The sequence below is a fragment of the Urtica dioica genome, chromosome 3, assembly GCF_054948205.1.
Source record: "Urtica dioica subsp. dioica isolate 48M chromosome 3, U.dioica_male_clone48M_v1_H2, whole genome shotgun sequence".
Classification (NCBI taxonomy): domain Eukaryota; kingdom Viridiplantae; phylum Streptophyta; class Magnoliopsida; order Rosales; family Urticaceae; genus Urtica; species Urtica dioica.
Genome location: NC_142758.1, coordinates 34993014 through 35019511, shown reverse-complemented (window position 1 = coordinate 35019511; position 26498 = coordinate 34993014). Strand labels below are relative to the sequence as shown.

Here is a 26498-nt window from a genome sequence, read left to right as displayed (position 1 = left end):
CTCACGAGCTCGACCTCGGCCTCACGAGCTCGACCTCAGCCCCACGAGCTCGACCTCGGCCCCATGAGCTCGACCTCGGCCTCACGAGCTCGACCTCGGCCTCACGAGCTCGACCTCGGCCTCACGAGCTTGACCTCGGCCTTACGAGCTCGACCTCCAGGAGGGAGTCCAACCCAGAGATTGTGAAGGCAATCCCAGCCATGCCAAGGGCCGAAAAGGGAAAATCCCTGCCATGCCAAGGGCCAAAAAGGAAAAGTACCATCCCATAATTTCCCACAACTCAAAAAGGGTATAGTAGCCCCCACATACCAAAAGGCACGGCCACACACCAATGAGCTCAGCTTATTTGTTTTCTGGGACCCGCCAATAAACCATAATACCATCCCAACACTAATCCTTCCCCACCAAGAGCATTTTCTTCATCATTCTTGAAGCCACCTCGGCTGGGCCCTACCAAATCCCTCAACACGCAACCTCCAACTACTATAAATACCCCCTCTCACTGAGGGGAAAGACAAGCCGATTCCTTCTGAGAAAAAACTTGAGACTTCTCTCTGCTTCTCTTGATGCCACCCTTGGCCTGAAGCGGATTCTCCTCAATTTCTCATTCTCAGAGATTCCGAAGCCACGAACGCAGGCGAGCCGATCTCCTCGGGCCAGCTGGTCGTCGAGCGCTGTAGATCCACGCTATCCCTCCGTGAGCGAACCAGCTCTGACGCCCGCCGAAGCCTCGACTCCCGCCGGCGCTGTAGATCTGTCCGGCCCCAGAGCGCGCAAGCCGACTCTGGCCTCGCCGAAGCTTTCATCCCAACCGACCCGACGCTCGCGATCAAGCCTCGACGCCCGCCGAAGCCTCGGCTCCCGCCGGCGCTGCAGATCTGTTCGGCCCCGGCGTGCGCAAGCCGACTCCGGTCCTCGCCGAAGCTTTCATCCTTCCCGACATTGTAGATCCAGCCGACCCGAAGCTCGCGATCCAGCCTCGACGCTCGCCAAGACCTCCCCCGCAATCGGCCCACTACGAACGCCGGCGGGAAGAGCTCCTCGATTTCTCATTCTCAGAGGTTCTGAAGCTCGCTCGGGGACTTCCCGGACGTTGCTCCCTCTGACCGAACGCCCCCTAGTGCCCAAGCACGCTCCTAGGGCTCTCGACTAGAGTTCCCCTACGCATCTAACACGCCAGACGCGCACGCGATCTCTGAAGTTCTGAGACGCCGCCGAGGACTCCTCCGCACCCTGTCTCCTTCGTCGAGCACGCTTCTCCGCCAAGGCTCTGCGCCTCACACTGCGTCTTACACGCCCTGAACTACGTCATGACCTGATCCCGACTAAAGGGTACGTAGGCAGCCAACCTTTGGCGCGGTCACACCCCCCATTCACCCCCCAGATTTCTCACTTGGAGATGTTTGGACGAACTCAAGGGACATTCACAGCTAAGGGACGACTCAGGATACCGAGTCTGACACGCTCGAGCCGGAGTGAGACCACTTGGTCTGGCCTCGGGTCTAACCACTCTGGGCTCCTAAATCGTTGTCCGAAAAACTGCGACAACAATACCCTTTTGACAATTTTCGTAAAACTTGTCTCGCTCTTGTTTTGACTTAGCTTCTAGTTTAACTATTCCTACTCGATGTGATTTGTGACAGTTACCTCATGGATCCAAATGAACAAAGCTTGAGCTAAATATTTGGACTCAAAAGTTCACAAACCTTTTCCAAGTTTAGCTTAATGTCAAATGACTCCACTAAAGAGTTGACACTGAAAATCTCTCGGTTTAAATGAATTTATTTTCTACTCTAGAATTCAACCACAGAATATTATCAGTGTTTACCCTTCATGAATATCATCAGTGTTTACCCTTTAAAACAATGTATTGACGAGGAGCTAACAAGTCACATTGTTTCATCCAAAAGTGTCAAAACTCAATTTGGACACAGGCCAGTTCATTTATTCACATTCCAAGGAACAAAGCATGAGGTGATATACATTGCATTTCAGCCATCTTGTACATGAATTCCATATCTATGAGAACTTCACAAAGTTACTCATGACATCTTCATAACTTAGTACTTCACCAATAGGTCCTGTTCGGAATCACATAGTCAGTCCGAACTCTGACTTTCTCAAATGAGAATACGTAAGCTATGAAATGACATGTCTCATTTCAGGATTAAGGTAGGCACGATGCAACTCATACGTAGTGACTTCGAGACATAAGAGGTTAAATGGTATGTTCTTATCTTGTCTCTAGAAGTGCACTGGTCAATTCAGTACCTTCGGAAGATACCTAGAAGAACTATAGAGTCTCCAACTCTCAATGCCCCATAACCAGACATCATAGATTCTCCTAACAAACATACCGAGGTCAATAGTCCTTTGACCCTTAGATTGCGAATATATCGTTTTAAGTAAACTACGAAGAGTTTGTTTATGCAAATCTACATTTGTCTCTTCGTAAGTTGTTAAGTTTGTTTATGGACTAAAGACTAATGTTTTATCATAAAGCTTCAAACAGACAAGGAATGAATGAATGAACGTTTCAACTTTTTATTAATGAATAATCAATTATAAGCAAGAGTCTTCATGAGACTTTATTACATCAAATGTACAAAATAAAGACTACACCTCTTCTTGTAGGCACCATTGACAATAAACTCCCATTGACTCAAAGAAGATATGTGTAGTCCTTCATGCCTAATCCCTCTCGATGTTGGTCGAAGACCTTGTTCGATAGGACCTTGGTGAATGGATCTGCTAGGTTATCCATCGTTGAGATGTTCTTCACTTCCACGTCTCCGCGCTGCACGATCTCTCGAATCAAATGGTATTTCCTCTCAATATGTTTAGAGCGCTTATTGCTTCGAGGTTCCTTTGAGTTAGCGACAGCCCCACTATTATCAAAATAAAGGGTCATGGGCTCGTCGACGTTTGGAACAACTTCAAAATACTTAAGGAATTTTCAAAGTCATACAGCCTCTTTGGATGCTTCACAAGCAGCCACATATTCTGCTTCCATTGTGGAGTCAGCAATGCAAGATTGCTTAATACTCCTCCACACAACATCTCCACCATTAAGGATGAACACAGATCCCGAAGTGGATTTCTTGGAATCCTTATCCGCTTGAAAATCGGAGTCGGTATATCCCGTCATAGTCAGGTCAGTACCTGAGTATGTAAGCATCAAGTTCATAGTTCTTCAAAGATACTTAAGAACAAGCTTAACAGCAATCCAGTGCTCGGGTCCAGGGTTGGATTGGAAAGGGCTAACTATGCCAACGGCGAAACATATGTCAGTTCTAGTGCAAAGCAATGCATACATGAGACTTCCTACGGCTGAGGCGTAAGGGATTTTTCTCATGTCCTCAATCTCTTGTGCAGTATTGGGAGACTGGTCCTTAGAGAGTGAAACTCCATGCCTAAAGGGTGTTTGGCCCTTCTTGGAGTCTGTCATCGAGAAGCGATTCATCACCTTATCAATATAAGATGCTTGAGAGAGCGATAGAGTCCGGTTTTTCCTATCTCGAAAGATTTGGATCCCCAGAATGTACGCGGCTTCTCCTAGATCCTTCATATCGAATTACTTTTCCAGCCAGACCTTAACCTTAGATTACTTACCCACGTCATTACCTATGAGTAATATATCATCGACACATAGTACCAGAAACACAACTTTACCTTCGTGCATTAACTTGTCAACGCACGGCTCATCTATTGACTGTTCAAAGCCAAAGCTCTTCACAGCTTCATCGAATCTAATATTCCATGACTTAGATGCTTGCTTTAGTCCATAAATGGATTTAAGCAACTCACAAACCTTGGTCTCTTGACCTTCTTCCACAAAACCGTCTGGTTGAGCCATGTAAATGCACTCGTCAAGATTGCCATTCAGGAAGGCTGACTTGACATCCATTTGCCAGATCTCATAGTCGAGAGCTGCAGCTATGGATAGGAGTATGTGGATGGATTTAAGCATCGCGACTGGCGAGAAGGTTTCTTCATAGTCAATCCCTTCTTGTTGGGTATAACCCTTCGCCACAAGTCGTGCTTTGAACGTCTCGACGTTCCCATCCGGACCCCTTTTCTTCTTGTATATCCACTTACACCCTACGGGTTTAATCCCTTCGGGAAGGTCTACAAGTTTCCCGACGTTGTTGACATACATCGAGTGCATTTCAACTTTCATGGCATCAAGTCAAAGGTTCGATTCAGAACAAGCCATCGGTTGGCTATAGGAAACAGGATCATCCATGTCAGAGACGGCTACGAGAGAGTCTCCATAGGACATGTACCTGTCAGGGTTTTGAGTAGCCCTCCAACTACGTTGAAGTACTACTTGGGGAGTTTCTGAAGAGTTAGGTTGTGTTTCAGTTGGGGTAAGAACAGTTCGGATATCTAACGAACAGACACAATTCTGACCTACTAGTTAAACTTGCTAGTCTTTTGCCTTAGCACGTGTACGGAGCAACCCCAAATTTTGATGCGGCCAAGGTTCACTTTTCGGCCAGTCCATCGTTCATAAGGAGTACCACGAACCGTTTTGGACGGAACTTGGTTCAGAATATAAGCGGATGTTTCGAGGGCATATCCCCAAAAGGAAAGAGGGAGTGATGAGTAACTCATCATTGATCTAACCATCTCCATAAGAGTTCGGTTTCTTCTCTCTGACACTCCGTTTTGTTGAGGTGTGCAAGGTGCGGTAAACTGAGAAGTTATACCTTCTTCTTTAAGAAAGTCATCGAACTCTCCAGACATATACTCACTACCTCGATCAGATCGAAGGGTTTTGATCACTTTGCCAGTTTGCTTTTCCACTAAAGCCCTAAAGACCTTAAATACGTTAAAGGTCTCGGATTTGTGTTTGAGCAAATAGACAAAACCATATCGCGAGTAATCATCGGTGAAGGTAACGAAGTATTCGTACCCTCCACGTCCCTGTTAGCTGAGCGGACCACATACATCAGAATGTACTAGTTCCAGCAACTCAGTGGCTCTTCGACCCTTATCGGAGAAAGGTCGCTTAGTCATTTTTCCTTCTATGCAGGATTCACAAGGAGGTAGTGAACCTATTGCAGAGGCTTGGAGTGGACCGTCCCTCACAACTCTCTTAATCCTATCTAGACTTATATGGCCAAGTCTTAAGTGCCATAGGTATGTTGATTTTGTTAGATCGGAGGATTCAGAAAGTTTGATCCTCTGTGGCTCCCTAACTAGATCGTTATCTATTTCAGTGTCTAAAAGAGAAGGTAGACTGGGATAGATGTAGAAAAGAGCATTCTTCATACATGCATCAGTGACAAAAGAATTATCAGGAAACGAAATACGAATTCCATTCTTAATAAACTTTAAACAATAATCTTGCTCAAGAAGACGAACAACAGATATTAAGTTCTTCCCAAAGGTAGGAACAAAATAAACATTATTCAAGTTTAAAGTGCGGTCTTCAAAAGACATCGTCACAGATCCCACAGCCTTCGCAGACACCAGGCTCCCATCACCCCATTTGAAACAGAACTCGCCTTCCTCTAAGCTTTTGGTTTTCTTGAAACCAGTCAAGGAACAACAAATATGGTTAGTAGCAGCGGAGTCAAGAATCCCCATTGATACATTATCAACTACTAAGCATGCTTTGGTAACTAGTACAATATTATGTTCCTTTGCTTTGAGATGGGCAGGACAGTTCTTTTTATCAGCCTTGTAAGGTCTCTTGTCAGTTCCAGAGGTGGAGGCTTTTTGCTCAGTAGCATGTGCCTCTCCTTGATTCCTCTTTCTCTTAGTGAGACCTACAGCAGTGTGAAGTTCCTTCATAAGCTTGGTAACAATGTACTCTAGCTTGTTTATGGAGTAGTTCATCGACATTCTTCCCATCAATCTCAGATCCTAGGATTTCCATTTTATTCAGATAACTAATGATCAGTATCATAAAGTCTCCAAAATGAGTCCTAGCCTTCATTTGACAGTTCCTAAACTGTCCGACTGCTTATTGCCTTGCTTGACGCCTTTGACCTCCAAACATCTCATGCAGATTGTTGAGCATGTCGATGGCAGTCTCGATGTCACGATGTTGTTGTAACACATTGTTCATTGATGCTAAGAAATAGCAAGTCACAATCTTATCGGAGCAGAGCCAGGCCGCCAAGGCGTCTTTGTCCTCTTGAGTCGAATCATCATTCGTTTGAGGAGGACACGGGGTGGTGAGTACCCATTTGTGCTTGTTAACGGTAAGGGTGTTGTCGAGGTTACGTTTCGAATCTACGTAGTTTTTGTTTTCGAGTTTGTTCGAGGAAAGGATATTTGAGAGATGGTTGAGAGACATATTGCCTATATAAGTTGAAACAAGTTTATGATTAGTCTTTGGTTTAGGATTTAAGTTTTTAAACATTTGATGAAATCCAAAGGTGTTATAAACCAAACGATAATTTACTCCCTCAAGAGAAGGCCGCAAAAAATCTCCATTTATAAGTAAATGACACATCATTAATGCTTAGCCAAGATGTCAATACACCAATTTTGACTAGTCACCTTGTAAATGTTGTCAATGGTGCCCACAAGAAGAGTTGTAGTCTTTATATTGTACATTTGATGAAATAAAGTCTCATGAAGACTTTTGCTTGTAATTGCTTATTCATTAATAAAAAGTTGAAACGTTCATTCATTCCTCCTTGTCTGAAGCTTTATGATAAAAAAAACATTAGTCTTTAGTCCATAAACAAACCAAACAACTTAAGAAGAGACAAATGTAGATTTGCATGAACAAACTCATCGTAGTTTGCTTAAAACGATATATTCGCAATCTAAGGGTCAAAGGACTATTGACCTCAGTATGATTGTTAGACGAATCTATGATGTGTGGTTATGGGGCATTGAGTGTTGGAAACTCTATAGTTCTTCTAGGTATATTCCGAAGGTAGTGAATTGACCAGTCCACTTCTAGAGACAAAATAAGAACAAACCATTTAACCTCATATGTCTCGAAGTCACTACGTATGAATTGCATCGTGCTTACCTTAATCTTGAAATGAGACATGCCATTTCACAGCTTGCGTATTCTCATTTGAGAAAGTCAGAGTTCGGACTCACTATGTGATTCCGAACAGGGCCTATTGGTGAAGTACTAAGTTGTGAGAATGTCATAAGTAACTTTGTGAAGTTCTCATAGATATGGAATTCATGTACAAGATTGCTGAAATGCAATGTATATCACCTCATGCTTTGTTCATTGGAATGTGAATAAATGAACTGGCCAGTGTCCAAATTGAGTCTTGACTCTTTTGGATGAAACAATGTGACTTGTTAGCTCCTCGTTAATACATTGTTTCTAACTTATTCACAAGCGACAAAGGAGTTGAGGAAATAACAGCTAGAAGGGTAAAATTGTAATTTTGTAAATCCCGACTAGCTGATGTTATTCATGAAGGGTAAACAATGATAATATTCTGTGGATCCACTCATTACAATTAGGTTGAATTCTTGAGTAGAAAATAAATTCATTCGAACCGAGAGATTTTCAGTGTCAACTCTTTAGTGGAGTCAGTTGACATTAAGCTAAACTTGGAAAAGGTTTGTGAACTTTTGAGTCCAAGTATTTAGCTCAAGCTTTGTTCATTTGGATCCATGAGGTTACTGTCACGAATCACATCGAGTAGGAATAGTTAAACTAGAAGCTAATTCAAAACAAAAACGAGACAAGTTTTACGAAAATTGTCAAAATGGTATTTTTGTCTTTTGAGACATAGGATGAAATGAATGTCAATAAATTTTTTGACAAGGTCATTTGATGACTCAATAACACTCGGCCATGACTTGATCATTGGGCATTGTGGATTAATTTCATTTCATAAGAATTTTATTGAAAATTCTTTTCATGTTGTCATGAACAAATGAAGGAGCTTCTAGAAGCCCCTTCTAGAATGAATATGGGCGCCTACTACCCAAGGGAAAAGAGAGAATATTTTGTGCATAAATGTATCAAGATACTTGCCAAAAGAAAAAGAGGAAACAAATTTCCTATGCAGGGCATAAGGGAAATTCGGCCATAAGGGTCAAGGGAGAAGCAAAATAAAATAGGAAACAAATCCAAGGACTTGCTTGGCAAGCCTTGGCTGTGTGACTCTATGAAGGAAAAGGGAAATTGGCTCATGAATATGTGATATTCTATAGAAGAGGAAACTACCTTATTGAAGGTGGGACCTCTCCTATAAATAGGAGCCTCATTCAACACATTTCATTCATCCCAAGTTTTAGAGATAGAGAGCTTCTCTCTCTAGCTTGGCCGCCCCTCTCCTCTCTCTCGCTCTATTCAGTTTCGTTTTTTCTTGTTTTGGCACCTAGGTCCTCATTTGACCTAGTGTTTAGTTCTTCGACTTCAAGACTCGATCTTAAGTCGTAGTGTTTATAAGTGCCCACACACTAATTCCTTTTTCTCTCGAGTGATTTAGTGATAGAAACTTTCGTGGTTGCTCGAGTTAGCGAGGGAAGAAAGAGAGACGTGCTACGAGGGAGACGAACGTTGCAACTTTCCAAAAGCTTCTCAACATTCAAGCTTCAAGGAAAGGTTAGTAATCTTTAATGCTCATATTAGTTTTTATTTACATGTGTTTGCTCTTTGTCTAGGTTAGTAAAAATGTTTTACTTGAAAAAGAAAATTTTTAAAATTCCGCCGCTTACCGAAGCGTTAAACTTTTTCCTAAACCCTAGATCGATTCCAACAATAAATTGGTTTGATCACTCACATCCTTTCGCAGAGCCTCAAGGAAGGATTACTAGGGATTGAGCCTAAGTGTGCAACCAACCACTTAGTCCAAAAGTTCAACTTTGAAAAACAATCCCGCAAGGGGAGGCCTTTCCTTCATCGTCTCACTCTCGGACGTAGCTCATTGAGCAATTATCGAAGCAAAAACGCATTAGAGTACTCCCATTTAAGAGAGGGTCGCAAGAGCGGCTTTTAGTCTCACGTTAATTGCTTCTTTCATTAGTGTTGGGGATCGTGGGTTACAAACAACAAGTATAACCCTCCCACTTAGTTTCTGGAGTTGGTACATCGACTCTTATAAGTTCGGAAACGGATTTCCTAGTTACAGAGCAATATAGCGGACAACTAGAAAGGAATCCTAGATCTTCATGTCAAGAGAAGTGTTAGTGCATAAAGGCACAAGGGACATACTCGCATCTTTTCCTATTTTCTATTTCAGGAAAGTGCATGAGGGAATTGTGAACTTCAACTCACTCGAACACTTGAAAGTTTGAGATTACACATCTTTTTATTTTTCGGCTTGTCTACAAGGAGACCTCCCACTCAAATTTTCAAGAGCATATAAATTTTGAACATATGTGATATAGATATAGTTTGGAAAACATTTTGAAAACTTATTTGATTTGGATGACAAAATATTTTCAAGTTTGAAAACGAAAACGGTTTTTCAAGATTCAAACTAGTTTTGTAAAATTCAATTTCAATTAAATTCTAAAAAATCAAAACATTTTAATCCTTCACATCATGTTTATAATCTTATAAAAAAACATTTTTGCTCATGAAAATTTTCTCATTAGAGTTCTATAACTCATGGTAGTGGGGCTGAAAATCCGGATTTCAAAAAAAAAAAAAAACTGGACTTTCGGAACAGCCGCGCACGTCGGAGTAAAATCGCCATAACTGGCAGCTCCGATATCCTTTTGACCTAAAACCGGTGGCATTGGAAAGAGGACAGACAGAGCCTTAATTTGATTCAAGAATCATGCCACTTTTACTGAGCAGAGAGTTATGCCACTTTTACTGCGGGTTTAACTCCAGCTCGAAGAAAAAGAAATAATTAAAGTTCGGTCTTTTTAGGTGCGAAAAAGAATCGAGTGTAACAGAACGTTTTAGGAAGTTGTTAAAGCCTTTATTTGTGTTTTATTAGCAATGTAATAACATGGTATTAAATAAATAACAACAAGCATAAAACGATTCAACTAAATAAAAAAGACTAGTAAGACAAGAAAACTAGTCACAAAATTTACTCGAAATTTTCTCAAACTTAAAAACACGTTTTTTAATATAAAAAATTATAAAATTTTAGAATTGATTCTAATTTGTTTTAATAACATCCCAAACTCATAGAAAATCAACATGAGTTTTAATTTAAAGGCAAGAGCAATAAATTAAAAAAATCAACATGAGCCTTCGGAAGGTTGATAACGTTCGTCTCCCTCACTGGACGTCTCTCTTTCTTTCCTCGCCAACTCGAGCAACCACGAAAGTGTATATCACTAATTCACTCGAGAGAAAAAGGAATTAGTGTGTGGGCACTTTTAAACACTACGACTTAAGAACAAGTCTTAAAGTAGAAGAGCTAAAACACTAGGTCAAATGAGGACCTAGGTGCTAAAACCAAAAACAAAATTGAATAGAAAGAGAGAGAGAGAGGAGTCGGCCAAGCTATAGAGAGAAGCTCTCAAATCTCTAAAACTTGGATGAATGAAATGTGAAGAATGAGGTTTCTATTTATATGAGAGGTCTCACCTTCAATAAAGTAGTTTCCTCTTCTATAGAATATCACATATTCATCAGCAAATATTGCCTCCTTCCCACTTATGTCACACGGCCAAGGCAGCCTTCTAGAAGGCTTAGATTTGTTTTCTTTTTTGTTCTTTGCCTTGCCTTTGACTCACTTGGCCGAATTCCCTTATGCATGCATGGGAAATTTTTTTCCTCTTTTTCTTTTGGCAAGTATCTTGATACATTTATGCACAAAATATTCTCTCTTTTCCCTTGGGTAGTAGGCGCCCATATGCTCTCTAGAAGGGGCCTCTAGAAGCTCCTTCATTTGTTCATGACAACATGAAAAAGGCCCATTAAGGATTTTCAATAAAATTCTTATGAAATGAAATTAATTCACAAGGCCCAATAAAACTAATATTGGCCGAGTGATGTATGTCATCAAATGACCATGTCAAAAAATTTATTGACATTCATTTCATCCTTTGTCTCAAAAGACAAAAATACCCCTTGGACAATTTTTGTAAAACTTGTCTCGTTCTTGTTTTGACTTAGCTTCTAGTTTAACTATTCCTACTCGATGTGATTCGTGACAATGATCACGGATCCAAATGAAAAAAGCTTGAGCTAAATACTTGGACTCAAAAGTTCACAAACCTTTTCCAAGTTTAGCTTAATGTCAACTGACTCCACTAAAGAGTTGACACTGAAAATCTCTCGGTTCAAATGAATTTATTTTCTACTCAAGAATTCAACCTAATTGTAATGAGTGGATCCACAGAATATTATATGTGTTTACCCTTCATGAATATCATCAGCTAGTCGGGATTTACAAAATTACCATTTTACCCTTCTAAATGTTATTTTCTCAACTCCTTTGTCGCATGTGAATAAGTTAGAAACAATGTATTGACGTCGAGCTAACAAGTCACATTGTTTCATCCCAAAGAGTTTAGACTCAATTTGGACACTGGCCAGTTCATTTATTCACATTCCAAGGAACAAAGCATGAGGTGATATACATTGCATTTTAGCAATCTTGTACATGAATTCCATATCTATGAGAACTTCACAAAGTTACTCATGACATCATCATAACTTAGTACTTCACCAATAGGTCCTGTTCGGAATCACATAGTGAGTCCGAACTCTGACTTTTTCAAATGAAAATACGTAAGCTATGAAATGACATGCCTCTTTTCAGGATTAAAGTAAGCACGATGCAATTCATACGTAGTGACTTCGAGACATAAGAGGTTAAATGGTTTGTTCTTATCTTGTCTCTAGAAGTGCACTGGTCAATTCAGTACCTTCGGAAGATACCTAGAAGAACTATAGAGTCTCCAACTCTCAATGCCCCATAACCAGACATCATATATTCTCTTAACAAACATACTGAGGTCAATAGTCCTTTGACCCTTAGATTGTGAATATATCGTTTTAAGCAAACTACGAAGAGTTTGTTAATGCAAATCTACATTTGTCTCTTCGTAAGTGGTTAAGTTTGTTTATGGACTAAAGACTAATGTTTTATCATAAAGCTTCAAACAGACAAGTAAGAATGAATGAACATTTCAACTTTTATTAATGAATAAGCAATATCAAGCAAGAGTCTTCTTGAGACTTTATTACATCAAATGTACAAAATAAAGACTACAACTCTTCTTGTGGGCACCATTGACAACAATTGGGGTTGTAAGGCATCATCTGTTAAACAAAGGGTTTACCCCGTGCTACATCGAATGGTGTAATCATGGCGAGGTCGTGCGTTCCGTCTGTCATCTTGAAGAAGTCCCCATCGGAGAAACAGCCCAGAGAGGAGTAGGAGGAATACATGCTGCTGTGGAGGATATAAGAGATCACGAGGATTTCGACGGTGTTACGGAGCCGGCTCCGAGCGAGGTGCATGCGGAGGAGAAAGTGGAAGACTTGTTCACCGAGTTGGAAGCGGAATTGTACCCTGGATGCAAAGAGTTTTCATCTTTGTCATTCTTGGTTCAGTTGATGCACCTTAAAGTCACGAAGCACTGGACGAATAAGTTGTTCACAGAACTGCTGCAGCTCTTGAGGAAGTCTCATCCAGCCGGTAATCGAATACCGGAGAAGCACTACGAGGCAAAAGCAAAGCTGAAGCGTTTCAGCATGGGATACGAGATGATCGACGCGTGCATTAATGACTGTGTCCTATTCCGAAAACATCTCGCGAACGTCGACGAGTGCCCGATATGTAACGAGAGTAGATGGAAGCCAACTGGTAAGAAGATACCGTAAAAGATATTGCGATATTTTCCTTTGAAAGCTCGATTGAAGCGACTGTACGCATCTCGACACACGACGCTTTAGATGCAGTGGCACAAAAGAGATCGCGTCAGGGAAGATGGCGTTCTACGACATCCTGCGGATGGTACAGCGTGGAAGAATTTGGACGAGAGATACCCAAGCTTTGCTGCAGAGCCTCGAAACGTGCGGCTTGGGCTAGCTGGGGATGGATTCAACCTGTTTGAGGATATGAACCTATCGTACAACATGTGGCCTGTAGTACTTACGGCTTACAACTTGCCGCCTTGGTTGTGCATGAAGAAAGAGTACCTGATTCTCACGCTTCTGATCCCGGGGCTCATTCACCAGGAAAAGATATGGACGTTTTCTTGCAGCCTGTTGTTGAAGAGCTTGAAGAACTGTGGGAGAATGGAGTCCGCGTTCGTGATGGAGCCAAAGATGAAGTGTTTCGGTTGCGTGCCACGTTACTCTGGACGATAAATGATTTTCCGGCTAGATCGTATTCATCGGGATGGAGCGGCCAAGGGTATCTCACTTGCCCTACGTGCAACTTTGACACGCCGTCCCTAAAAGTCAGAAACAGGATCGTCTACTACGACCATCGTCGATTCTTGAAAAGGCGTCACCGATTGAGGAAAAGCAACGATCAATACAAAGATAAGCACGAGAAACGAAATAAACTCGAGAAGTTGACTTCGTAAGACATACTCGCTCAGTTGGCTAGTGTTTCTTGCACGACTACTGGCAAACACGCTGCCTCTGTAGGCAAAAAATGAAAGCGAGCCGAGTGCGAACTGAATTGGACCAAGAAAAGCATCTTTTACGAGTTGTCGTACTGTTCTGAGTCGCAGTTGAAACATAACATGGATGTGATGCACATAGAGAAGAACGTGTGCTAGAATCTTCTCGGGACGATGCTCAGCTTGGAAAAGAAGAACTATGACACCGAGAAGGCGAGGCTTGATTTGATGGACTTGGGCATCAAGACCGCTTTGCACTTGGAACCAAATGGGGGTGGGTATTACAAACCGCGAGCGTCGTACGTTTTGACCCTTGAGCAGAGACAACGATTTACAGAGTTCTTAAAATCTGTCAAATTTCCCGATGGTCTCGCTGGGAATTTTAAAAAAATGTGACAACTGATGGGAAGCTCACAGGTTTGAAGTCGCATGATTGCCACGTGATCTTGCAAAGATTGTTGGCTGTTGGTATTCGCCCTTTTGTGCCACAGCCAATACATAATACGATCACTGAGCTTTGCAACTTTTTCAAGTTGATAAGTTCGAGCACATTAAGAGCCGAAGATTTTGAAAGAGCGCAAGAGTCTATCGTCGAGATCTTATGTAAGCTTGAGATGATATTTCCACCCGCTTTTTTCACGATCATGGTTCACGTGGCGATGCATCTACCAGAGGAAGCGTTGCACGGCGGCCCGGTGCATATGCGGTGGATGTACCCTTTTGAGAGATACCTTGGGACGTTAAAACATTTTGTCAAAAATAGAGCTAGACCAGAAGGCTCTATTGCTGAAGCTTATGTTGTAGAAGAAGCTCTAACGTTCGTTGCAAGGTATCTTGAAGATAAGAAAGCAGTTGACGAAGTACAAGTGCGAGAGCTCTCCGTTTTTCGATCCGAGATGTGTGTGCCTTATGGGATGATGAACGCGATAGTATTAGACGATGAGCGAAGAGAAAAACTGGAGTGGTACATCTATACCAACTGTCCTGAAGTGGATCCGTATTTGGTGTAAGTAATCGATCCGCATGCTTCTCTAAGTTATTTCATTGTTGTATTTTGTTTAAGCAATGTTTTAAACAACAGCGAGCATTTGGATTTCCTGAACAAATCTGGAGTTCGCGATATTGAAGCGGAGCATAGAAAGGGATTCAAAGATTGGTTTGCGAACAAGGTAATAACACAATATTGTAGTTTTTTTATAAACACACAAGTGCTAACCAATGCTTTGTTTCGTAATAACCAAATTTTTTAAATGAAATCTAGTGGCTCTGACGTGTCTGACGAGATCTACTCGCTTTCTATCGCTTCCCTTCAAGACACTTATCAATATCCCAGCTGCTTTGTTAACGGCGTGAAGTTCATTACTTATCGTCGCGATAATCAACGAGTCACTCAAAATAGCGGTGTATGTGGGCCTGTGGATGATTTCACTTACTACGCTCGGATGGAAGATGTCATGGTGCTGACTTATAGGTATGACTATCGTGTTGTATTATTCAAATGTATATGGTACGGTGACAAGCACGATTCTCGGCGACTAGTGCACAATGATAAGACTACTGGAGAAACGAGTGCTTTTACTGCGAAACAGTGGTTTAAAGAGGAGCCGTACATACTCGCGATTCCGGCGAAACAAGTCTTTTACATCAAAGATCTTGTTTTAGGTGGTAACTGGGAAATCGTTCAGGAATGCAATCATCGAGGGATTTGGGACGTTCCTAAAGTTGACCCCACCACTTCATCCTCGATTCCGTTGATAATAGAATTGTCAAACATCGATCGTCTGAATCATCGACACGAAATCGAAGATGCTGAGCTAGTAAATATCGTTGGCGATGGTGAGGAAGACGATGATGATCATGAGGAACGCATCATTTTTGAGGGAGAAGATGTTGATGTTGATATAGGCAGTGAAGACGATGAATGAGTACTATCTATGTAACCACGGTTTTCCACCGCCATATGTGAGGTCTTTTAATAAAAAAAATCCTTGGTGTCACCCACGTTTTTGTATGATGTTGTTCCCTTTTGTTTTGTGACGTATGTTGTTCACAAATGTTGATTTATTTTATACGATGTCAATTTACAAATGTTGTTTTCATTTTATAGGATGTCGACCGCTACAAGTTCTGGTGAAGTTTCGCCACAGAGACCGGGTTCTCAAGGTCCGCCACAGGAACCTGATTCCCTAGGTCCTAAGAAATCAAGGGGACCAACAACTGGCTCGACGTCGGCGCGAGCAACACATGGTGTACCTGGTGCGAAGGTTGTCAAGTGGGACCCAATAAACCAAACCTTCTATCAAGAGATAAGGAAAGAAAATAAAAAGGTTGGACTATTTAACAACCGCCTTGGTGCTTTGGTGAAAGCATATATCCCGCCTACGACTCATGATTGGAGTGAAGTGACGCCCCAGATGTTGGCTGCTATTTTGAGCGCACTTCATTCAAAGTTCAGATTTGTGTACACGGATCCTGATACCGGCGATGATCTGCTTTCAGAATACGATTGATCAGGCTATCATTCGGAATGCCAAGATCAGGCGACGCAACCAGAAGTCCAAACTATCAGCGAAGTTCAGGTTGGAGTTTTGCGGGAGCAAGGAAAACGCTAAGGCGGAAACACCACCGGGATATAAGAAAGAGGATTGGGAGGCGGTGGTAGACGAGTTCGCAACTGACGATTGGAAGGTACGTAATGTATGATTGTAATAAATCACAATATCTTTATCAGATTGAATAATGACACAATTAATTATTAGCAGAAAAAGTCTAATCGCAACAAGGAGAATTCGAAGAAGAAGACGAGGTCGACTCAAGGATCTCTATCTTTCTTGGCTCATTGTCATTTGAACGTAAGTTATTCTAATTTTGAAATACTTAATTTTAAATAAATTCAATACTTATATTTTCATAACAATTACAGAGTAAGGACGTGGGAGCAAAAGCACCATAATAGAAAAGGTGAATGGACGACAGATTGGGCGAGACGAGCACATGTAAGTCATATGTGATAATTACGATTACGATACTTACATAATAATTAATTTTTTATAATTTTTTTTATGTGTAAAGGCCCGGATAGTTACTCTAGTGGCGGATCTTCGGCGACAAGCAGAAGAGCAAGGCGTAGTATTTAACCAGGATGACGCAGAGGAGCACGCGATGCTAGACATTCTCGGGAACCGTCAAGATTGGTATGTTGGAATAGGTCCAGCGGTCTCGAGATCATCTTGGGTTATTGCTCAGGCTCAGGACAAAAGCTCGTCATCAGGTTCGTCATCGCGGCACTTTCGAGATCCAATGGTTGGCGAGCTCCAGGCTCAGTTGGCAGCACAACAAGTCGCTATAGAGGAGATGAGGCGAGCCTCGCAACAGCAGATGGAGGAGATGCAGCGACAAATATTCGCGTTCACGCAGCAGTTTTCGCCCTTGCTTCAGATGTCACCCGGCACGATGCCACAGATGCCTCAGATGTCGCCCAACACGATGCCGCAGATGGCTCAGATGTCGCCCGGCATGTTGCAACGGATGCCTCAGACAACGCCGTCACCTAAAATGCACCCGTCGTCTCAGATGCACCCTATGCATCCGATAACGCCGCCATCAGTTTCAATGGCAGATGCTCAGACGATGCCGCCAGCTTCAGCAGAGTTCCAGCGAGAGCGTACGAGTGGCAGTGCATGAGGAGGTAGCAGCAGTTCCGGAGGAAGATTTGGCGAAAGAGGGAGTAAAACATTCAAGGAGTGGTTTACAAACCGAGGAAAGGGAAACGGAAAGGGAAAAGATTAAAAAAAAGATTGAACATTTTTTTAATTATTTGTCATACATTATAATTATTATTGTCATCGAAGAACAAACGGTTAATTTTTATTATTATTTTTATCAATATTAATTAATGAATTTTCTAATTAATAAACTATTTAGTACATATTATTTGATTACAATCATAAAATTTATAAGCATAACAAAACAAAAAACAAATTAAAAAAATACTATCGGGTGCGACTATCCGCACCCGAAAATGAAGCGGGTAGACCTTTAGGTGCGAATAGTCGCACCCAAAGGTTTGGCGGGAAGGCCAGTGGGTGCGACTTTTCGCACCCAATAGTTAGGCGGGAAGCCCAGTGGGTGCGACTTTTCGCACCAAAAGGTTTGGCGGGTAGGCCATTGGGTGCGATTAGTCGCACCCAAAGGTTTGGCGGGTAGGCCTTTGGGTGCGAAAAGTCGCACCCAATGGCCTTCACGCGGACTTTTTCGCACCTAAAAATCTGGGTGCAAATTTTTAATTTATGGGAGCGAATTTGGGTGCAAAAATCTGAACCTAAAAAGTCGCACCTAAAAGTCTTGATCATCGGGTGCGACTTTTCGCACACATGACCTTTAGGTGTGGACTTTCGGGTGCGGAAAAGTCGCACCTAAAGTCGTACCTGAAGGTATCATTGGGTGCGACTTTTGACTTTTAGCTGCGAAAAAAGTCACACCCAATGCAGTTTTTTGTACTAGTGGTTGTGTTCCAGAACGGGCTCGAGGCGAGCGCAGTTCCCAGCGAGTGCGATACCTGTCGGTACGCGTATCACATTTTGGGTTTTGGCTGCCAAGATCAACGGTCCGGTGCGCGGACGCGATCTGTCGACGCCCCGCTACCTATCGGTGTGCGAGGCGTGGAATCGTGCGAGAGCGTCGCGCGAAAGATGTGTAGGGTCAGAGGTCCGGTGCGCGGATCCGACCCGTTGACGTTTCGCTACCTCTCGGTGCGCGAAGCATTGAATCGTGCAATGGCTTCGCGCGAAAAACGTGTACCTGTTACCCATTAGCCCCCCGAGTTTTTTGTGTACTCGTAGAGGAGACTAGAAATTATACTATAGGATAAAGGTTTCGAAGTGAAATGTAATCGGATTACCATGTCAAAAATAGTTAAAAATTACATTCCCAGGCCCCTGGCCTTATTTGAAATTTGAAATTGTCTTTCGTTAAAATCGGAAATAAGGCGAAAACAATCAAACATAAAGAAAATGGGAACGGGCTTGTATTGGTAGTATTGCCGCAGATGCTCCGCGTTCCACGGGTGGGTGAATACGAGCCCTTCTAGGTTCTCGAGCTCGTATGTACCGTTGTGTATGGCTCGGCGCACGCGGTACAGGCCTTCCGAGATGGGGCCCAGGACTCCCTTTCCCTGCACTTTGGTGTTTTGAAACACCGTTCTGAGGACGAGGCTCCCGTCGGCGAATTTTCGCAGCTTGACCTTGGAATTGTAGTACTTCTCGACCTTCCTCTTCTGTGCAGCAAGACGGGAGAGTGTGTCCGCCCTCTTCTTGTCTATGAGGTCCAGCTCGAGCTTGATTGCTTTGTTGTTGGTGGCTTCTTCGTACTCCTCGATGCGGAAGGTCGGCACCTTGGTCTCGACAGGTACCACAGCCTCGATGCCGAATGCAAGAGCAAAAGGGGTTTCGCCGGTTGTGTTCCGCATGGTGGTCCGGTATGCCCAAAGGACCATGGGAAGCTCGTCGGCCAAAGCCCCCTTTCTCTCTTCTAGCTTTTTCTTCAGGTTTTCTTTGATTGTCTTGTTAACCGCTTCGACCTGACCGTTGGCTTGAGGATGGCGGGGAGAGGAGAAAGTCTTGCTGATTCCCAACCGTTCGCACATGTCCCGGAGGCGCGCATTATCGAATTGCTTTCCGTTGTCGGTCACAATCGATGCGGGGATTCCAAAGCGGCAGACGATTTTTTTCCAGATGAAGCTCGTCGTGTTCGCCTCCGTGATCTTTGCTAACGGTTCGGCCTCTACCCATTTCGTGAAGTAATCGATAGCCACGATCGCGTGTTTATACTGCCTTGGGGCCGCAGGTAGCTCACCGATGAGGTCGATTCCCCACTTCGCAAAGGGTCGAGGTACAACAATCGGGCACAATAGGGCCGGTGTTTGGCGTGGGATGTGGGCAAACCTTTGGCATTGGTCGCATCTTTTGGCCCACTCGTGGGAGTCCTTTTTCAAGGTAGGCCAAAAGTACCCGAGTCTTAGCAGCTTTAGGGCCAAAGACTGCCCGGCAGCGTGGTTTCCACACACCCCTTCGTGCATCTCGCAGAGCACTTTCTTTGTCTCGGCCTCGGTCAAGCATCGGAGAAGGGGCATAGAGTATCCTCTCTTGAACAGGTTGTCTTCCCTCATCGTGTATTTCGGCGCCAAGCTTCTCAGCTTTCTAGCCTCTTCTTTGTCTTCGGGGACGACCCCTCGCTTGAGGTACTCCACGAGTGGCGTCATCCTCGAGGGGGGCGGAGTTTTGTCAACCACCCCTACGTCACCTCTCGAGACGTAGGGTCGAGTCAGTACATCTATTGGGATGCTGCCTTCTCCCTATTCGTCTATCCCGGACGCAAGGCGCGGCAAGGCATCGGCGTCAATGTTCGCCTCTCGGGGAACCTTGACTATCTCGAACCACGACACGGCCTCTAGATTCTTCTGGGTCTTCGACAGATATGCGACCATGTTTGGCTCCTTGGCTACATAGTCGCCTTTAACCTGGTTCACAATCAACTCTGAGTCACAGTGGATGCGCAGGTTTTGGACTCCTAACTTGTTCGCCAACTCCAAGCCAACGATCAGAGCCTCGTACTCTGCCTCGTTGTTGGAAGCCTTGAACTCGAATCACAGGGCGTATCTCAATTTTTCCCTATCGAGATTCGTGAGCACGACGTCGGCGCAAGCCCCCCGGGCGTTTTTGTTGGAATCGATCTAGGGTTTAAGAAAAAGTTTAACGCTTCGGTAAGCGGCGGAATTTTAAAATTTTCCTTTTCAAGTAAAACGTTTTTACTAACCTAGACAAAGTGCAAGCACATGTAAATAAAAACTAATATGAGCATTAAAGATTACTAACCTTTTAGAAGCTTGAACGTTGAGAAAAGGTTGCAACGTTCGTCTCCCCTCGCAGCATGTCTCTCTTCCTTCCTCAGCAACTCGAGCAACCACGAAAGTTTCTATCACTAAATCAGCTGGCAGTAGTTTCCGAGGTCGATCACGCTATTTGGCCGCCCAATAACAGGTTTTTTGCCACGAAACTGGGCCCGGCCGAAGAGGCTGTCGCTTTCAGAGTTGTGAAAGAGCCGAGCCCTTGCGGGGCGGGCCCGTGGGGCGGGGAAGGAGGGCGGTTCTAGGACGACGGAGTGTTCTCGGGGATCAAGCAAATCTACTTGACCAGATCGGACGAGGCTCTTTGCTCGGCCCAGATCGAGTACGACCGGAACGGACAGTCTGTCTGGTCAGTCAAACATGGCGGCAACTCCGGAAACACGTGTCACAGGGTATATTTATGACAAGTTTTATTTTTTTTGTGACAAGTTTTATTTTTTATTGATGATTTTGTTTTTTTGGTTGTTTTTGTATCAGATAAAGTTGGAGTTTCCAAATGAGGTTCTGAGCTGCGTGTGTGGATATCATAACGGGAAGGTGATAAGGTCGTTGACTTTTTACACGAGCCGTGGAAAGTACGGTCCGTACGGGGATGAGATCGGAACGTTTTTCACGTTGACGACGACGGAGGGGAAAGTGGTTGGGTTCCATGAGAAAAAAGAATTAGTGTGTGGGCACTTTTAAACACTACGACTTAAGAACGAGTCTTGAAGTCGAAGAGCTAAACACTAGGTCAAATGAGAACCTAGGTGCCAAAATAAATAAAAATGAAATTGCATGGAGAGAGAGAGGAGAGGGGCGGCAAAGTCTAGAGAGAGAAGCTCTCAATCTCTAAAACTTTGGATGAATGAAATGTGTGGAATGAGGCTCCTATTTATAGGAGAGGTCTCACCTTCAATAAGGTAGTTTCCTCTTCCACAGAATATCACATATTCATGAGCCAATTTCCCATTTCCTTCATAGAGTCACACGGCCAAGACTTGCCAAGCAAGTCCTTGGATTGGTTTCCTCTTTTATTTGCTTCTCCCTTGACTCCTCTTGGCCGATTCCCTTCATGCATGCATGGAAAATTTGTTTCCTCTTTTTCTTTTGGCAAGTATCTTGATACATTTATGCACAAAATATTCTCTCTTTCTCTTGGGTAGTAGGCGCCCAGCATACTCTAGAAAGGCCTTCTAGAAGCTTTTCCATTTGTTCATGACAACATGAAAAAGGCCCATTAAGAATTTTCAATAAAATTCTTATGAAATGAAGTTAATCCACAAGGCTCAATAAAACTAATATTGGCCGAGTGATGTATGTCATCAAATGACCATGTCAAAAAATTCATTGACATTCATTTCATCCTATGTCTCAAAGACAAAAATACCCTCTTGACAATTTTCGTAAAACTTGTCTCGTTCTTGTTTTGACTTAGCTTCTAGTTTAACTATTCCTACTCGACGTGATTCGTGACAATGATCACGGATCCAAATGAAAAAAGCTTGAGCTAAATACTTGGACTCAAAAGTTCACAAACCTTTTCCAAGTTTAGCTTAATGTCAACTGACTCCACTAAAGAGTTGACACTTAAAATCTCTCGGTTCAAATGAATTTATTTTTTACTCAAGAATTCAACCTAATTGTAATGAATGGATCCATAGAATATTATCAGTGTTTACCCTTCATGAATATCATCAGCTGGTCGGGATTTACAAAATTACCATTTTACCCTTCTAGCTGTTATTTCCTCAACTCCTTTGTCGCTTGTGAATAAGTTAGAAACAATGTATTAACGACGAGCTAACAAGTCACATTGTTTCATCCAAAAGAGTCAAGACTCAAATTGGACACTGGCCAGTTCATTTATTCACATTCCAAGGAAAAAAGCATTAGGTGATATACATTGCATTTAACTAATCTTGTACATGAATTCCATATGATGAGAACTTCACAAAGTTACTCATGGCATTCTTCATAACTTAGTACTTCACCAATAGGTCATGTTCAGAATCACATAGTGAGTCCGAACTCTGACTTTCTCAAATGAGAATACGTAAGCTATGAAATGGCATGTCTCATTTTAGGATTGAGATAAGCACGATGCAATTCATACGTAGTGACTTCGAGACATAAGAGGTTAAATGGTTTGTTCTTATTTTGTCTCTAGAAGTGCACTAGTCAATTCAATACCTTCGAAAGATACCTAGAAGAACTATAGAGTCTCCACCTCTTAATGCCCCATAACCAGACATTATAGATTCTCCTAACAATCGTACTGAGGTCAATAGTCCTTTGACCCTTAGATTGCGAATATATCGTTTTAAGCAAACTACGAAGAGTTTGTTCATGCAAATCTACATTTGTCTCTTCGTAAGTTGTTTAGTTTGTTTATGGACTAAAGACTAGGGTTTTATCATAAAGCTTCAAACAGCCGAGGAAGAATGAATGAACGTTTCAACGTTTCATTAATGAATAAGCAATTACAAGCAAGAGTCTTCATGAGACTTTATTACATCAAATGTACAATATAAAGACTATAACTCTTCTTTTGGGCACCATTGACAACAAACTCCCACTTGACTCAAAGAAGATGTGTGTAGTCCTTCATGCCTAATCCCTCTCGATGTTGGTCGAAGACCTTCTTCGCTAGGGCCTTGGTGAATGGATCTGCTAGGTTGTCCACCGTTGAGATCTTCTTCACTTCCACGTCTCCACGCTGCATGATCTCTCGAATCAAATGGTATTTCCTCTCAATATGTTTAGAGCGCTTATGGTATTTCCTTTGAGTTAGCAACAGCCCCACTATTATCACAATAAAGGGTCATGGGCTGGTCGACGTTTGGAACAACTTCCAAATACTTAAGGAATTTTTTAAGCCATACAGCCTCTTTGGATGCTTCACAAGCAGCCACATATTCCACTTCCATTGTGGAGTCAGTAATGCAAGATTGCTTAATACTCCTCCACACAACATCTCCACCATTAAGGATGAACACAGATCTTGTTGGAATCGATCTAGGGTTTAAGAAAATAATTAACGCTTCGGTAAGCGGCAGAATTTTAAAAATTTTCTTTTACAAGTAAAAACAGTTTTTTACTAACCTAGACAAAGAGCAAGTACATATAAATAAAAACTATTATGAGCTAAGAAGTTTACTAACCTTTCTTGAAGCTTGACCTTTGAGAAGCTTTTGGAAAGTTTGCTACGATCGTCTCCCCTCGCAGCACGTCTCTCTTTCTTTCCTCGGCACCTCGAGCAACCACGAAAGTTTCTATCACTAAATCACTCGAAATAAAGGAATCTGTGAGTGGGCACTTTTAAACACTACGACTTAAGAACGAGTCTTGAAGTCGCCGAGCTAAACTCTAGGTCAAATGAGGACCTGGGTGCCAAAACAATAAAACGAAATTCACTAGAGAAAGAGAGGAGAGGGGCGGCCACAAGTTCTAGAGAGAGAGACTCTCAATCTCTAACTTATGTGGAATGAATGAAATGAGAAGAATAAGGCTCCTATTTATAGGAGAGGCTTTACCTTCAATAAGGTAGTTTCCTCTTCTTTAGAATATCACATATTCATGAGGAAATAATCCTTATTTCCTTTTCTCATTTTGGGCGTGTAAGCCTTGCCATCTAGAAGCAAATTTGTTTCCTATTTTGCTTGCCTTGGCCGCCCATGTCATACTCTCCTAGAGGAAATTTGTTTCCTCTTTTTCTTTTGGCAAGTATCTTCATACATTAATGCACAAAATAAACTCTCTTTCACACTAAGGGCTGCACGAAATTTGGTCTCCCATTCAATTGGGTTGGACGGCCAAAAGCCTTCTAGAAAGGCTTTCTAGGTTTTCTTTTAATTGTTCATGACAACATAAGAAACGCCCATTAATAATTTTCTAGTAAAATTCTATGAAATGAAATTAATTCACAAGGCCCAATAAACATGTTATGGCCGTGTGATATAATATGTCATCATATGACATTGTCAAAAAATTTATTGACATTCATTTCATGCCATGTCCAAAAAGACAAAATTACCCTTTCGACAATTTTCGTTATTGTTTTGACTTAGCTTCCAGTTTAACTATTCCTAATCGATGTGATTTGTGACAGTGACCTCATGGACCCAAATGAACAAAGCTTGAGCTAAACACTTGGACTCAAAAGTTCACAAACCTTTTCCAAGTTTAGCTTAATGCCAACTGACTCCACTAAAGAGTTCACACTGAAAATTTCTCGGTTCAAATGAATTTATTTTCTACTCAAGAATTCAACCTAATTATGATGAGCGGATCCACTGAATATTATCAGTGTTTACCCTTCATGAATATCATCAGCTAGTCGGGATTTACAAAATTACCATTTTACCCTTCTAGCTGTTATTTCCTCAACTCCTTTGTCGCTTGTGAATAAGTTAGAAACAATGTATTGACGAGGAGCTAACAAGTCACATTGTTTCATCCAAAAGAGTCAAGACTCAATTTGGACACTAGCCAGTTCATTTATTCACACCCCAAGGAATAAAGCATGAGGTGATATACATTGCATTTCAGTAATCTTGTACATGAATTCCATATCTATGAGAACTTCACAAAGTTACTCATGACATTCTCACAACTTAGTACTTCACCAATAGGCCCTTTTCGAAATCACATAGTGAGTCCGAACTCTGAATTTCTCAAATGAGAATACTAAGGTGTGAAATGACATGTCTCATTTCAGGATTAAGGTAAGCACGATGTAATTCATACATAGTGACTTCGAGACATAAGAGGTTAAATGGTTTGTTCTTATCTTGTCTCTAGAAGTGCACTGGTCAATTCAGTACCTTCGGAAGATACCTAGAAGAACTATAGAGTCTCCAACTCTCAATGCCTCATAACCAGACATCATAGATTCTTCTAACAATCATACTGAGGTCAATAGTCCTTTGACCCTTAGATTGCGAATATATCGTTTTAAGCAAACTACAAAGAGTTTGTTCATGCAAATCTACATTTGTCTCTTCGTAAGTTGTTTAGTTTGTTTATGGACTAAAGACTAATGTTTTATCATAAAGCTTCAGACAAGGAAGATTGAATGAAAGTTTCAACTTTTTATTAATGAATAAGCAATTACAAGCAAGAGTCTTCATGAGACTTTATTACATCAAATGTAGAATATAAAGATTACAACTCTTCTTGTGGGCACCATTGACAGCAAACTCCCACTTGACTAAAAGAAGATGTGTGTAGTCTTTCATGCCTAATCCCTCTCGATGTTGGTCGAAGACCTTGTTCGCGAGGGCCTTTGTGAATGGATCTGCTAGGTTGTCCACCGTTGAGATCTTCTTCACTTCCACGTCTCCGCGCTACACAATCTCTCGAATTAAATGGTATTTCCTCTCAATATGCTTAGAGCGCTTATGGCTTCGAGGTTCCTTCGAGTTAGCGACGGCCCCACTATTATCACAATATAGAGTCATGGGCTCGTCGACGTATGGAACAACTTCCATACAGCCTCTTTGGATGCTTCACAAGCAGCCACATATTCTGCTTCCATTGTGGAGTCAGCAATGCAAGATTGCTTAATACTTCTCCACACAACAGCTCCACTATTAAGGATGAACACAGATCCCGAAGTGGATTTCTTGGAATCCTTATCCGCTTGAAAATCGGAGTCGGTATTTCCCGTCATAGTCAGGTCAGTACCTGAGTATGTAAGCATCAAGTTCCTAGTTCTTCGAAGATACTTAAGAACATGCTTAACAGCAATCCAGTGGTCGGGTCTAGGGTTGGATTGGAAACGGCTAACTACGCCAACGGCGAAATAGATGTCAGGTCTAGTGCAAAGCATAGCATACATGAGGCTCCCTACGGCAGAGGCGTAAGGAATTTTCCTCATGTCTTCAATCTCTTGTGCAGTCTTGGGAGACTGGTCCTTAGAGAGTGAAACTCCATGCCTAAAGGGTGTTTGACCCTTCTTGGAGTCTTGCATCGAGAAGCGATCCATCACCTTATCAATATAAGATGCTTGAGAGAGCGACAGGGTCCGGTTTTTCCTATCTCGAAAGATTTGGATCCCCAGAATGTACGCGGCTTCTCCTACATCCTTCATATCGAATTGCTTTGCCAGCCAGACCGTAAC

At 42.4% G+C, this 26498-nt stretch overlaps 1 pseudogene; it reads left to right on the top strand.

Moving 5' to 3' along the window:
• Positions 1-19346: 19346 nt before the first annotated feature.
• LOC149402648 (jacalin-related lectin 3 pseudogene) lies at positions 19347-21079 on the top strand (annotated as a pseudogene).
• The last annotated feature ends 5419 nt before the right edge of the window (positions 21080-26498 follow it).